Below are 13147 nucleotides of genomic sequence, written 5' to 3'. Positions count from 1 at the left end.
ATAGATATACATATGCATATATATATACATATGTATATCTATATATATATATACATATGTATCTATATATATATATACATATATATATAAATATATATATATATATATATATTGTTAGGAATAGTGTCTCAAAGCCAATCGTCAGCCTGTTGACGGTTGTGCTCATTTTTGTATATGTACATAAATTATGAATTAATAAAAATTACTTTGGTATTTTTCATCATAAAATGTTTTATCTTCTAATAAACTCCTATGTTGTGGTGAAGTCTTTAGGATTATTTAGACTCGACAAAGGAGGATTTGTCGTTTAGTCTTTAAATCTGTTCGCGACCAAATGATACGTTGTTACCAAGGACGACAACGTTTATCAAGCATAAATCATTGTGTGCCATATAGGTTGGTTGTCCTCTTAACCAATGAGTGTGGAGACACTGGTATGGCATACAGGTGAGATTTAAGGGTACATCTGTACTGAACGTGACTGACTCCGGAGCTATTTCTGCTATCAAGATTTGCTCCAATGGAATATGGGTATAAATATCCCTCCGACCTGAGACTGCCATGGCGACTTGCAAGTAACTCACTGCACTTATGCACTAGACTACCTGAATTTCTAATTCAGTGACGGAAGGCTACTGGGTGTAGTCAAGTACTTGACTTATCGGTGCGTGTGTCAAGATGGGATTCATCACTTCAATTTAGGAGCTGTGTACAGTCGTATTTCAATTTAGCAAAATCTTAGCCAGGGTAGTCTTTGTGAGGAGTCACAGGAGTGTTTGAGTTGAGCACGATTCGGATGATCTGATCAGGGTTGACAGTTTAACCCTGAGTCATCCTAAACATAGGGATCAAAAGGATGAATTATACAGTAACCATATTCATGTAGGTTCTGAGTGTTGCGATTGTGACTCTTCAACCTATCCGGACATCGGGTACCATTGCTAGATGGTCACTTTGATTAGTACAGGAATTGGTTCCTGTGCTACCGGCTTAGGTTCGAACCTGTGGAGTCACACACATTAGAGGTTCCTATCTGATCTGATGGCTGCTGTAGAATCTTCATATTTGGGACTCAGTGATCGAGAATCAGGATTCTTTGATCATGAGTTCCACACATTATGGGTACCGGGGTCATGAGTCCCACTGGTTGGGACTTTTCGATCAGGGTTACATATTGATGAATTCTGATGCCCGATTGCCCATCGAATTTGGACTCAATATTTATGAGAGATTTAATTAGTGATTTAATTACTAATTAATTCAATTTGATTGAGTAATTATTTTTGGATCAAGTTCAATTGAATTGGATTCAGTTGGGTTTGACCCGATTAGGTTAAGAGTTGACCTAATCGTCGAGATGGTTTGGTCCCTGATTTGATCAGGGGTTGGGCTTAGTCAATTTCTGATTTGATTAGAATTTTATTGAGCCTAATTAAGTCTAATTTAGTTAGATTTAAATTAATCTAATTGGACCTAAATTATTTGATTCAATTAGGTTGGTTTAAATAATTAAACCACCTTGACCCAATCTCTATGCGCCACCTCACTTCCATTGCACCCATTTGAATTCATGAGAAGGAACTTCTCATGAATTATTTCTTCACACCAAGCCCTCTCCATGCCCCACTTTAATGTACCATATGAATGGATAAGGATGATTGGTTGGCCATTCAAATTCAAAATAAAGTTTGAATTTGAATGGGCAATCAATCTTTGCACCTTATCCCTTTTTTTACGTCCCATTTATTATATGAGAAAAGATTTCTCATGAAATCACTCCATGCATAATTTAAGCCATACCTCATGCCTTTAGTGGATAAGAGATGAGTTAGTATCCATTTGAATTCAAAATTTGATTTGAATTCAAATGTGCAATTACTCATCTTTATCCTTTTTTTTGGATAAGATGTTTGACGTGGTTATAAAAGGAGGAGAAGAGTGGGGCGTGCATGAAGAAGATTTTTTTGGAGAAAAATTTTGGGGCATGAGAAGTCTTGTGCGTGAGAAGAAAGTCCATATCCTTCCAAGAGAAAAAGAAAGAAAAGAAAGAAAAGAAAGAAAAGTGGGTGCAAGATTTATGGTGAGTTTCCTAGAGTTTTAGCCTGGGGTTCGGGAAGAGAAAAAGTGAGCTACGAGTGTCGTGAGCCCACAAAATCTCAGAAAGATTTTCAACATCCTCTCAAGCACGTCTGTTGATGATCCAGAGCATCCAAAGAATCGACAGACATCGATCGAAGGAGTTCGATCAGCATCGACCGTCAAAAGGGCTCTACAACGAGCTAGCACTCGTGAGGAGTCGATCAGATCGAAAGCTTCATGTGGATGATCTGCAGAGGCCAGACACACTATGTTACTGCATCACAATGATTAGACTCTTCCGACGGTGATCAGATTACGGTGATCTACTACCCGCATAAAGATATTATGTTCTGAACACATTACAGTAAAGTGTTTACTGTTTGAATTTGAGATTCAAATTTAAATGAATGCATGCAATATATCATATTTAGATCCTAGTGTAGGATAAATTTATATTAATTAATTAAATTAATTAATATTTTTTCACTATAAAATCATAATTTTGAAAAAATTTTAAAATTATCATTTTACCCCTGCACTGAATTTTCCCCACAAATGGTATCAGAGCAAGGTTCTTAGATATGATATATATATTTGCATGTGTAGATTAAGTTGTAATCTAAAAGTTTAAATTTAAAATTTGAAATTTAAAATTTAAAATTTAAATTTTGAAAGTTGTTCGAAATTCAAAATTCAAAAATTTGAAATTCAAAATTTGAAATTTAAATTTTGAAATTTGAAATTCGAAATTCAAAAATTTAAAATTCAAATTTTGAAATTTGAAATTTGTTTGTAATTTAAAATTTAAAATTTAAATTTTGAAATTTAAAATTTGAAATTGGTATATTTAGATATACTTGATCCAAGTAGCAAGTAATCGAATTGGATTGGTTGCCATGACCGTCTGGTCATAAGAGAAAAATAGGGTTTAAAGGCCCTCTCCTCCCATTCGATGGGGTCTCCTATGGCAGTAGGGGTGCCGCAGCAATTATATCCCATACAGATAAAGCAGCAAAAGAAATTAATTGTAAAGGTTCAATTGTGAAATTTATCATGAATGTGTTAGATTAGATCTAAAAGAATATTCATGATTTATTTTGATTGAGTTATTTTCTGTTATGTAATTAGCAATAGGATTGCTATTTATGAAATGTGCTGATCTATTTGTGAAATGAGTCAACATATTTGGTGAATAGAAAACTCTTATCCTACTCCTTCTGCTTACCACTTTATATAGGATGGAGAATGCTGTTACTATGTAACTTCTATCCCTTAAAATTTTGGATATGCTTGTTGCTGCATTTAATGAATGGTTACCTCATAAACTATTATTAAAATTGAGTAAAGAGTCATCATTGGGTTATTATTACGCCCCATGATCTCATGAATATGGGTTATCAACACCCACATTGAATAACCATCGTTCGATCCTTATTTTTTTAGGATCCAGATAGTCGACAAGACACAAAGGATATTTTTAGCTGGATATCGAGTCGCATGCCAAACTTAGTCTGCTGAAATCCAAGTTAGTCTTAGTTAGTCATAATCAATTGAACTCTGAATTGGATCGTCGGCCGATATCGAAGTCGGCATGATCCTTTTAATTGGTCGCTAGCTTAGTCAGTTGAGAGACGAAGATTTACCCCAATACTTGCCCCCAACTCCTGAGTCCGATGGTGTAGTGCGATTGGATGAAAGGAGTTAATTAGTGCTTTGGACTTCATGCCTGACTCTGAGTTTTTTCCTTTGGTGAACTTCATTTATTGTTGTCTCAAAAAAAGGCATCCAACCATTCTATCATTTTGCAAAGTGCGTAGCCGTTTGTCGCATCGCAAGATGTGTGGCGGCTCCATCGTTTCACGGGACGTACAGTAGTTATTGCTGTGGATTGTCTAAAATGAGTTTCCATAATGATTATGGAACATGTAGCAAAATAATGATTCTTGAGCGGTCTGAGTCAGCTACTTGTCAATCAACTATTTATTTGATAGATTTTCATGCGGATTCGGCTGACTTGGCAAGATTGCAGTGGCGGTGCATTGAAAAGCTAAATAAATCATTGACTGAGATCATTGCTATGCATCATAATCTTTGACGATGGTGGGATTTTCTATGTTGATCGTAGCTGCATCTTTATAAATAGAAGGTCTTCTTTCCTTTGAATCTTCTTTCAGTTTCTGGCTTCTTTGCTACCAATCCCATTTCTTTGCTCTAGCTTTCTTTGCTCCAGCCCTTAGTTGGGCATTGGGTTCATCCTCTCGGTGTTCTAGGCTTCATCATTGTTGGCTCCTCTATCATCGTTGGTGTACTTGTGAGGTCGATCTCTTTTTGCCTTCTCTTTTTTTCTAGCTTCATAGGGTTTCTTTAAGAGTTTTTAGGAATGTCTTCATCCAAAAGGGAGTTTGGATGAGAATGTTGTGAGAGATCAAGGTTCTCAAGCTCCAAATACTCGGAGGGAGACTAAAGATGTTCCTCGAAATGCTCTTGAGGATGTTACTTTCTCTTGACAATATCACCTTGGTTCTCATGAGTTGGATGATCAACCAGCTATCGAGAATCTTTTTGGACCTCTTTATGAGGGTTTGAGCTATTTAAGGTTGACATTCAGTAGCTAAGAGATCATTATCGAATCTCGAGTTGATATAGGTTGTTGGCACCTGACGAAGATGGTCGGGTTGTCCGTCCTCTTAATAGCTACATTATCATTTATGAGAAGTTCCTTCAGTCGAGGCTCCTATTTTCTTTATATTCTTTCTTCATCAATGTTTTTGATTGGTATGATATAGTCCCTGCCTAACTTGCTCTTATTTCCATCCGAATTCTTTTTTCTTTTGTCATCCTTTGTCACCTCCTCTTCTTTGAGCTAAGAATCTCTCTTTTTTGTGCTCTTTTTATGTTGAAGAAACATCCTCGGAAGAGAAGATGATGGTTCTTTAGTCCCCAGTATCATTGTCAATTTATTACCAAGCTTCCTTCTTCCATTCATGGGTGGAAGAATAAGTTCTTCTATATCACCGCCGACCATCCATGAGGTTTCAGTTAGATCTGGACTACTCCCAATCTTTTTCCAAACAAGAATGAAGTAATCCTCGAGGAAGATTAGGAGTAGTATGAGTTACTGCTTGGCATCAAAGTTCTAACTCAACAAAAACTTCTCGAGGAGCCATCGTTGTACGACACCAAGCTAAGTCCGATTAACTCCTTAGGTAGACTTCTCTTTTCGAAGTTCCAAATTTTTCTGTAGATTTGCTTTTTATCTGAAGACTAACTTTTCTTGTCGATTTGTAGGCATGAAGATTTCAGTGGAAGCTATTCAGCGTGCCGTCAAGAAGAGGTCGAGCTTTGATCCCCATGGACCTTCTCAGAGACCGCTGAAGAAACCCCGAGAAGGATCTTCTTTACGAGTTTCGAGAACCACCCAGCTACCATCGCCACTCTGAGGATCTCTGTCAAAATGGATGTCACCCCTACCATCGATGCCAGTGGTGTCCGTCGATCAGGATGACGATGTCGTTAGTGGCGGCGAAGCATCGACCAGGCCCACCAGTGCGGTTCAGGCTTTACTGATGCAAGGTGACTTGGACATTAGCTAGATTGTCTTACACTGCATTTTCTCAGCTACTGGAGATGCCAGTCGAGGGAAGGCTCCAATGCCCCCAACCTCCATGGCCGAGTTTGGCCCTTCGGAATCTCCTGAAGAGGCGTAAAGCACGCTCAAGATACACATCAAGGCAATTGACATAGTGCTCCAAGATCATCACCTTGTTGGGGAGTTGATGAATATGGTAATGCTCTCCACCGACTGGGAAGAAAGGAAGCCCCACCCAGTCGATGAAATTATATCGAGCTCCTATGCATCGTTAGTGTTGGTAAGTTTGGGTGTTTATCTTCTCGATGTTCAACTGTTAATTCTTTTCCAAATTATTGACTTAGCAAATTTTTCTTTCTTGTAGATGGCACATGATGCAACTATTTTGTATGAGGGGTTGACTGCCTTCGATCGGTTCAACCGCCAAATGGAGGATAAGGCCCAAACCGTCAATGCTCGGGCCGAAGTAGCAGAAGAACTTCTTCACGCTGCTGAGGAGAAGGAGAAGAAATATCAAGACAAACTCATGCTGCTAGGGGCCTAGTTAACTCTTTGTTGGGATAGAATCGCTAACTTGGAGTCCCGACTGAGAAGAAAAGAGAAGTTGAAGAAACTGAAGGCCAACTTCGAGAAGGAGACAGAGTCAGCGGAAGTTGCTCTCATCGAGGAGAGAGATAAGAGAAGAGATGCCGAGAAGGCCATCGGGAGGCAGAGAAAAAGATTTTGATGGTAGAGACTCAGGCCTAGGATGTAGCTCCTCGAGCACTGGCCGAGTTTGGAGCATCTCCAGCATTCGAGGATGAAATCGCTGAAGGGCCTATTGTCACCTACCGAGTTGGTTTTGAGGACTGTAAGATGGCCCTTTGTCATCTCCACCCCAAGCTAGACCTGATCGAGCTGTGACCTGATGAGGCTTTCGATGATGGCGAGGGCAACAATGCCTCCAAAGCTGATCAGGAAGCAGTTGGCCTTGACGAGCATCCTTAAATTCTTTGTACTTTTGCTTTTTGAGCTATGTACAAACCTCATTTGGGAATGAAATGAACTTCTTCTCAAATCACTTTTGTGCAGAGTTTTCTTTCTTTTGATTTCATTTGATGCTTTGGATGGGGTGACAAAATAGGGTAGTCGGCAGGCATAGTATGCAATAATAGATCACAATCCTCCATGATGCCCAAGTAAGATAGTTGGTAGGAGAACCTAGACAGCGACAAGTAGGATGGACTTAGCGAGAATTTTTCTAAATCAAGTAGTCAGTTACTATAGAATGTCGACTTGAGTAATATAGTCGATTATCAAAATATATTCAATTATTAGAAGAGTTTCTCAAATTTGTTCTGAGTTGTTCAACCCTTAGTTAATTGGGCATAAGCCGACTAACTATTTTTTGGGTGTTTCAAACGTCAAGGGTGCATTTGGTTAGCCATTAAAAAAGTATTTTTTTTATTTTTTAATTTTTAAAAATTAAAAATCAAAAAGTAATATTTGGTAACACCATGAAAAGTAAAAAGCAAAAATCAAAATAATCAAAATAATTGCTTTATATGCAAAGCAAAAATTTTTTGCTTTTCAAAACTTGCTTTTCTATATTTTTTGCTTCTCCACATCTAAAATACAAACCAAAAAGTAAAGAGTCCAAATCTTTTTCTCTCATCGAGCTCTTCACCTCTCCATCCTCTTCTCCCTCCTTTTCGAACTCTTTTCTCTTGTCGAGCTCTTCACTTGCCATCCCCAAACATTACTTTTTGCTTTATAGCAATGTAGTTACCAAACATACTTTTTGTTTTTTTTGCTTTTACTCAATAGTAAAAATAAAAAAAAATAAAAGTACTTTCTAAAAATCAAACATCAAAAAGTGTAACCAAACATACCCCAAGTTAGCTAATCGGATGTTAACAAACTAACTCTTTTGTCCATTTGTTAATTGGGCATTAGCCGAATAACTTTTCACCAGATGTCAATCAATAATTTAATTATATGACCAAGTGTCAGTCGGTCATGTTATTCGATAGATTACTGAATAGATGAACTTATTGGCATAGAGTCATAGAAAAGAAGTCTTTGATGTATTCAATCCAAATAACTTATTAGTAATACATGCGTAGATTCTCAGTATTCCAAGTCCGAGGGATTTCTTTATCGTTTAAGTTCTCGATCTTGTATGTCTCTGATCGGAGTACTTCTAAAATTTTGTAGGAATCTTCTCAATTTAGGGGACAACTTTTCTTGCTCAATCAGCTTGGAGATTTCAGCTCTTCTGAGGATAAGATCTCCTATTCAAAAAATTTTGGGTTTGATCTGAGAATTATAATATCGGGCTACTTATTATTGATATGATGCCATTCTTAGTTGAATGTGCCTCCAAGTTTCATCGAGCAAGTCTAAGTTCATGCATCATTTGTTCAAATTGGTTGACTCGTCGTAACATTTCACTCAAGTTGACGGTAGATCGATTTTCAAGGGGATCATGACTTTAGATCCAAATGTTAAGTTGAAAGGAGTTTTTCTAGTCAGAATTCGAAAAGTTATTTAGTAAGGCAACTATAGAGTTCGTCGGCCCATTGACTTTTGGCTTGATTCAATCATATCTTTAGGCCTTGCGATATTATTCTATTGGTTATCTTGACTTCTCCATTAAATTGTAGATGTCCGACTAACGTAAGCTTGTGAATGATTTGATACTTTATACAGAATTCTTCAAACTTAGTATTATTGAATTGTCGGCCATTATCTGTGATGATGATTCGGGATAGACCAAATCGATAAATAAATAATTTTCATAAGAAATCTATCATCTTTCTCTCCATTATTTGTGCTAAAAGCTCTACTTCCATTCATTTAGTGAAGTAGTCGATGGTGACCATAATAAATTTTCGTTGTCCACCAGTAGGAAGAAATGGGATAAGTATGTCCACTCCCCACTGGTCAAATGGCCAAGGTGCTGAAATTGACATGAGATAACTTGATGGAAGCCTCTGAATGTTAGTGAATCTTTGGCATTGGTCACATTTTTGTACTAAGTTGGCGGTATCCTTTTACATAGTCGGCTAGTAATATCCTCAATAGAGTATTTTATATGATAGTGATCTATTCCTCAAGTGATTGCCGCAAATACCTTCGTGGACTTCTTTGAGGGCATAATCAGCTTCAATATGATGAAGATATTTAAGTAAAGGCAAAGATGCTGACCTTCTGTAGAGTTAGCCATTGATGAGCACATATTGACTCGCCAACCATCTGATCCATCATGGTTCCACATGATCGATCGGCAAAGTTTCGTTGGTTAGGTATCGATGAATGAGTTGACCCAACTCGATTCATGGCTGACTTGGACTTGATGAATTTCTTCAATATCGATGCTTGGATTGTCAAGATGTTTGATAATTTTTTTTTCAACTCATTGCAACTAGATATCGTGAGTTGGAATAAAGAATCAACTCAGACGTTCTTTGAGCAAGGAATGTGGAAGCTCTCAAAGTAATCAAAATTCACTTGCAAAGATCGAAGCTTTTGAAAATATCTTGCTAGGATTGGATCTCATGCTTCATATTCTTCTCAAAATTGTTTGGCTATCAGTTGTGAGTTGGTGAAGACTTTTAGTCATTTCACGTCAAGATCCTTAGCTACTTTCAGCCCAACTATCAGGACTTCATATTTGGCCTGACTATTCGAGGCTTTGAAAGTGAATCGAAGAGCATACTCAGTGACCATTCCATCAATATTGGTTAAGATGAGATTCGCTCTGTAGCCTTGTGCATTTGAGGCCCCATCTGCATGTGGAATGCATGCCAGTTCCAAAGTTTTTTCCTCGAATTATTATCTAATTTCATTGTCAATAGTCATCATGCACTCAACAATAAAGTTGGCTAGTAATTGGGCCTTTATTGAGGGTCAAAAAGTGTAAGAAAGATCAAACTTATTAAGCTTGATTGCCCACTTTGCCATCCTTTCTGAGTTATCTGACTATTGTAGTAAAGTCCTCAAGGAAAAGTTGGTTAAGATTTTCACCAAATGGGCTTGGAAATAGGGGCATAGTCGTCGTACGGTGATGATAATTATGTAGATGATCTTTTCAATCCAAGAATATCTTATCTCTGCTCCATGTATAATCCAACTTATGTAATAGATGGGTTTTTGCACTTTGTCATCTTCTTGGATTAAAACTAAGCTTACGACTTTAGAAGATGTAGCCAAATACATAAGCAGCTCATCACCAATACTTGGCTTCATCAAGAGAGAAGGGGAGCTCAAATATAACTTCAAGTCTTCAAAAGTTTTATGACATTCTTCTATCCAATTGAAATTCTTCATTTGTCAAAGTATTTTGAAGAACGAAAGGCATCGCTCTGCCGACTTGAAAATAAACCAGTTGAGAGACACGATATGTCTGACCAATTTTTGAATTCTCGCTTAGAAGTTGGGGGCTTCATGTTGAGAATTGTCCTAATCTTTTTGGGAGTAGCTTCAATGCCTTGTCTCATCACCATGAATCTGAAGAATTTTTCAAAAATCACTCGGAATGCACATGTAGTCGGGTTTAACTTCATTTGGTGCTTCCTTAAGGTGTCGAAAGCTTTTGCTAAGTTATCGATATGAAGAGATGCTTCATCACTTTTCATTAGTATGTCATCAACATATACTTTCATATTGCGACCAATTTGATTTTTAAAGACTTTGTTGACCAGTCGCTAATACAATGCTCCTACATTTTCAAGATCGAAGGGCATGACCTTGTAGCAATATAAACCCATCTCAATAATAAATGTCATCTTCTTCTCATCTTCAGATGCCATTTGAATTTGATTGTATCTAGACAAAGTATCCATAAATCTCAGCAATTGATGGCCTGAAGTAGCATCGACTAACTGGTCGATTCTTGATAGTGAAAAACTATCTTTTGGACAAGCTTTGCTCAAGTTGGTGTAGTCGATATATATTCTCCACTTGCAGTTAGCTTTTTTGACCATCACGATATTTGCCAGCCAATCCAAGCAGGTTGCTTCTCGAATGAAGTTAGTAGCTAGCAACTTGTTGACTTTTTCATCGATGGTCTTTTGTCGTTCAAGGGCAAAACTTCTGTTCTTCTATCGTACAGGCCTGCACTTGGTGTTAACATTCAATCTATGAACAATTATGTTAGAAAGAATATCTGACATGTTGGAAGTCGATCAGGCAAAAACATCAATATTTTTCCATAGAAAGGTCACAAGTTTTTCCCAAAGATCGTTGCTTAGCAAGGATCCAACTAGGATGGTCTTTGTCGGGTCCTTTTCCTTTAGAGGTTGAAATGAGCTGTTCAGCAAGTTGAACAGCAAGTTCTTTCTGACTTTCTTCTTCTCTTTGATCCAATCCATCAATCGGAAGGGCTTTCATGGATTTTTTTTCTTTGATCATGATTAAGTAATATTGTCCGATTAGCTATTGATCTCCTCATATTTCATCAGTTCCATACTTTGTCGAAAAGCATACGAGCAGATGGTACGTTGAAACTACAGTCCGAAGTGTATTCAGTCTAGGTCGTCCCAATATAATATTATACGTCGAAATAACTTAGACTATGAGAAAGTTAAGCCGTATAGTAGATTGTCGAGGTTACTGTCTAACAGTAACAGGGAGTTTTATTCTCCTTCCACTTTAACCGATCACCCATAAATCTAATTAATATATGTTGATTGATTTTAGTCAATTAGTAAAAATTTATATTCAGAAAAAAATATCATAGAATAATACATCAACGGAGCTTCCATTATCAACTAAATATCATTTTACATCATAGTTAGCTATTGTCATGAAAATGACAACAGCATCATTATGAGGAGTTTGAATACCTTGCAAATTTTTTTTTGAAGAAAATGATGGCATTATGTGTCCTTGCTAACATTTTGATGAACATTTCGAGCCTCATGGCCCCCCAGGCATTGGTCCTTTAGAAATCATGTTGATCATGTCAGCTGTCAGTTGAGCATGAGTTTCTTTCTCAGGATATGACTGAGGTTGGGGATTGGCAAATAGTTGTGTAGGATAATCCCATAGGTACTTTCTCAGTTAACCCCATCGAATCAGGACTTCTATCTCATCCTTTAACTGGATGCATTGTTCAGCGTCGTGATCGTGATCTCGATAGAATCGATAGTATCTTTTTCTGTTATGAGATGTCAACAGCATCTTCATCGATTGGGGCCATCGAAGGTAGCTTTCTCCTTTTATCTCCATGAGAATCTATGCATGAGGAGTAGTAAAGAGAGTGTAAGAGTCGTATCTATAGCCAAAGTTCTTCAGCATTGGACCCTGTCGGCAAAGTGGAGCCTTTCCATCAATTCGAGCTTTGCTGGTCTCCATTGAGGCTCCATCTTTCTTCATCTTCTTTCGACCTTTGCCTTCAGATTGGCGTCGATCGATAGCACCTTCCTTAGTGCAAATATACTTCATGCACATTCGAGGAGTTCAGCATATGTTCGAAGGAGCATCTTGTCTAGAAAATAGGTGAATCTGAAACTCCGTAACCTCCTTTTTATGGCCGAGATGGCCGTAGATTCATTGAAGTCTCAAACCTCCAATGTAGTGGCAATGAAATGTACCACATAATCTCTCAAGGGCTCTCCATCTTGCTGTTTGATGGAAAAGAGACTATCGGATGTTCGTGGCATTCTTCTACTGATGCTGAAGTAGGCCACGAAGAGTTGTTCAAACTGTTCAAAAGATTGGATGCTTCCCAACTGAAGTCTAGAATATCAAGCCTAAGAAGCTTTTCAGAGAGTAACCAAAAAGACAATGCACAAAAGGGTATCAGAAGCTCTTTGAAGTAGCATGAGAGCCTTGTAGCTCTCAAGATGATTAAGCGGGTCGATGGAGCTGTCATATGGCTCTATTTGTGGCATCTTGAACCGGATAGAAATTTGCTCGTCCATAATTTATTGGGAGAATGGGGGATGAGTGTTGAAGCTAAGGAAGTTGATAGAATCCCAGTTATCAAGCTGAAGTAGATTAAGCCAACAGTCAAGCTTCCACAGCTTGTGATCATAGTGTCCAACCATCATTGGGTTTCATTGGAATGTCGAAAATACCCTGGGATAAAATCTTCTCCAGGGGAGCTTAGAAGTGATCGAGGTCTCTTTCCCTTTTTTGAAATTCATCATGGGGAAAGAGACCAATGATCCTTTGAATCGATATGCTAGATATGCTGAAAATTAGCATGATGCGAGTGTCGGATAGGTTGAGGATTGGTATGATGAGAGTGTTGAGTTTGCTGATGGGCGGAGGAAGGGCCTGTTGACTGTACCTAAATAGCACAACTTGTGGCATCGATTCCTCTGATCGTTGCCATTGATATCCCATAGTCTACTATAGACTATACACAGCTTTCTTAACAGTTTACACCTGCTGCACTAGGGCAACAAATTATTATTGGTCGGCTGTATTTATCGAATTCGAAGCATTAGCTTCTGCATTGGTTATTGAAAGTGCCTTATGTTGGGATGA

The sequence above is a fragment of the Elaeis guineensis genome, chromosome 5, assembly GCF_000442705.2.
Source record: "Elaeis guineensis isolate ETL-2024a chromosome 5, EG11, whole genome shotgun sequence".
Classification (NCBI taxonomy): Eukaryota; Viridiplantae; Streptophyta; class Magnoliopsida; order Arecales; family Arecaceae; genus Elaeis; species Elaeis guineensis.
The sequence above is the reverse complement of the archived record's forward strand: the minus strand, read 5'-3'. Positions refer to the sequence as shown.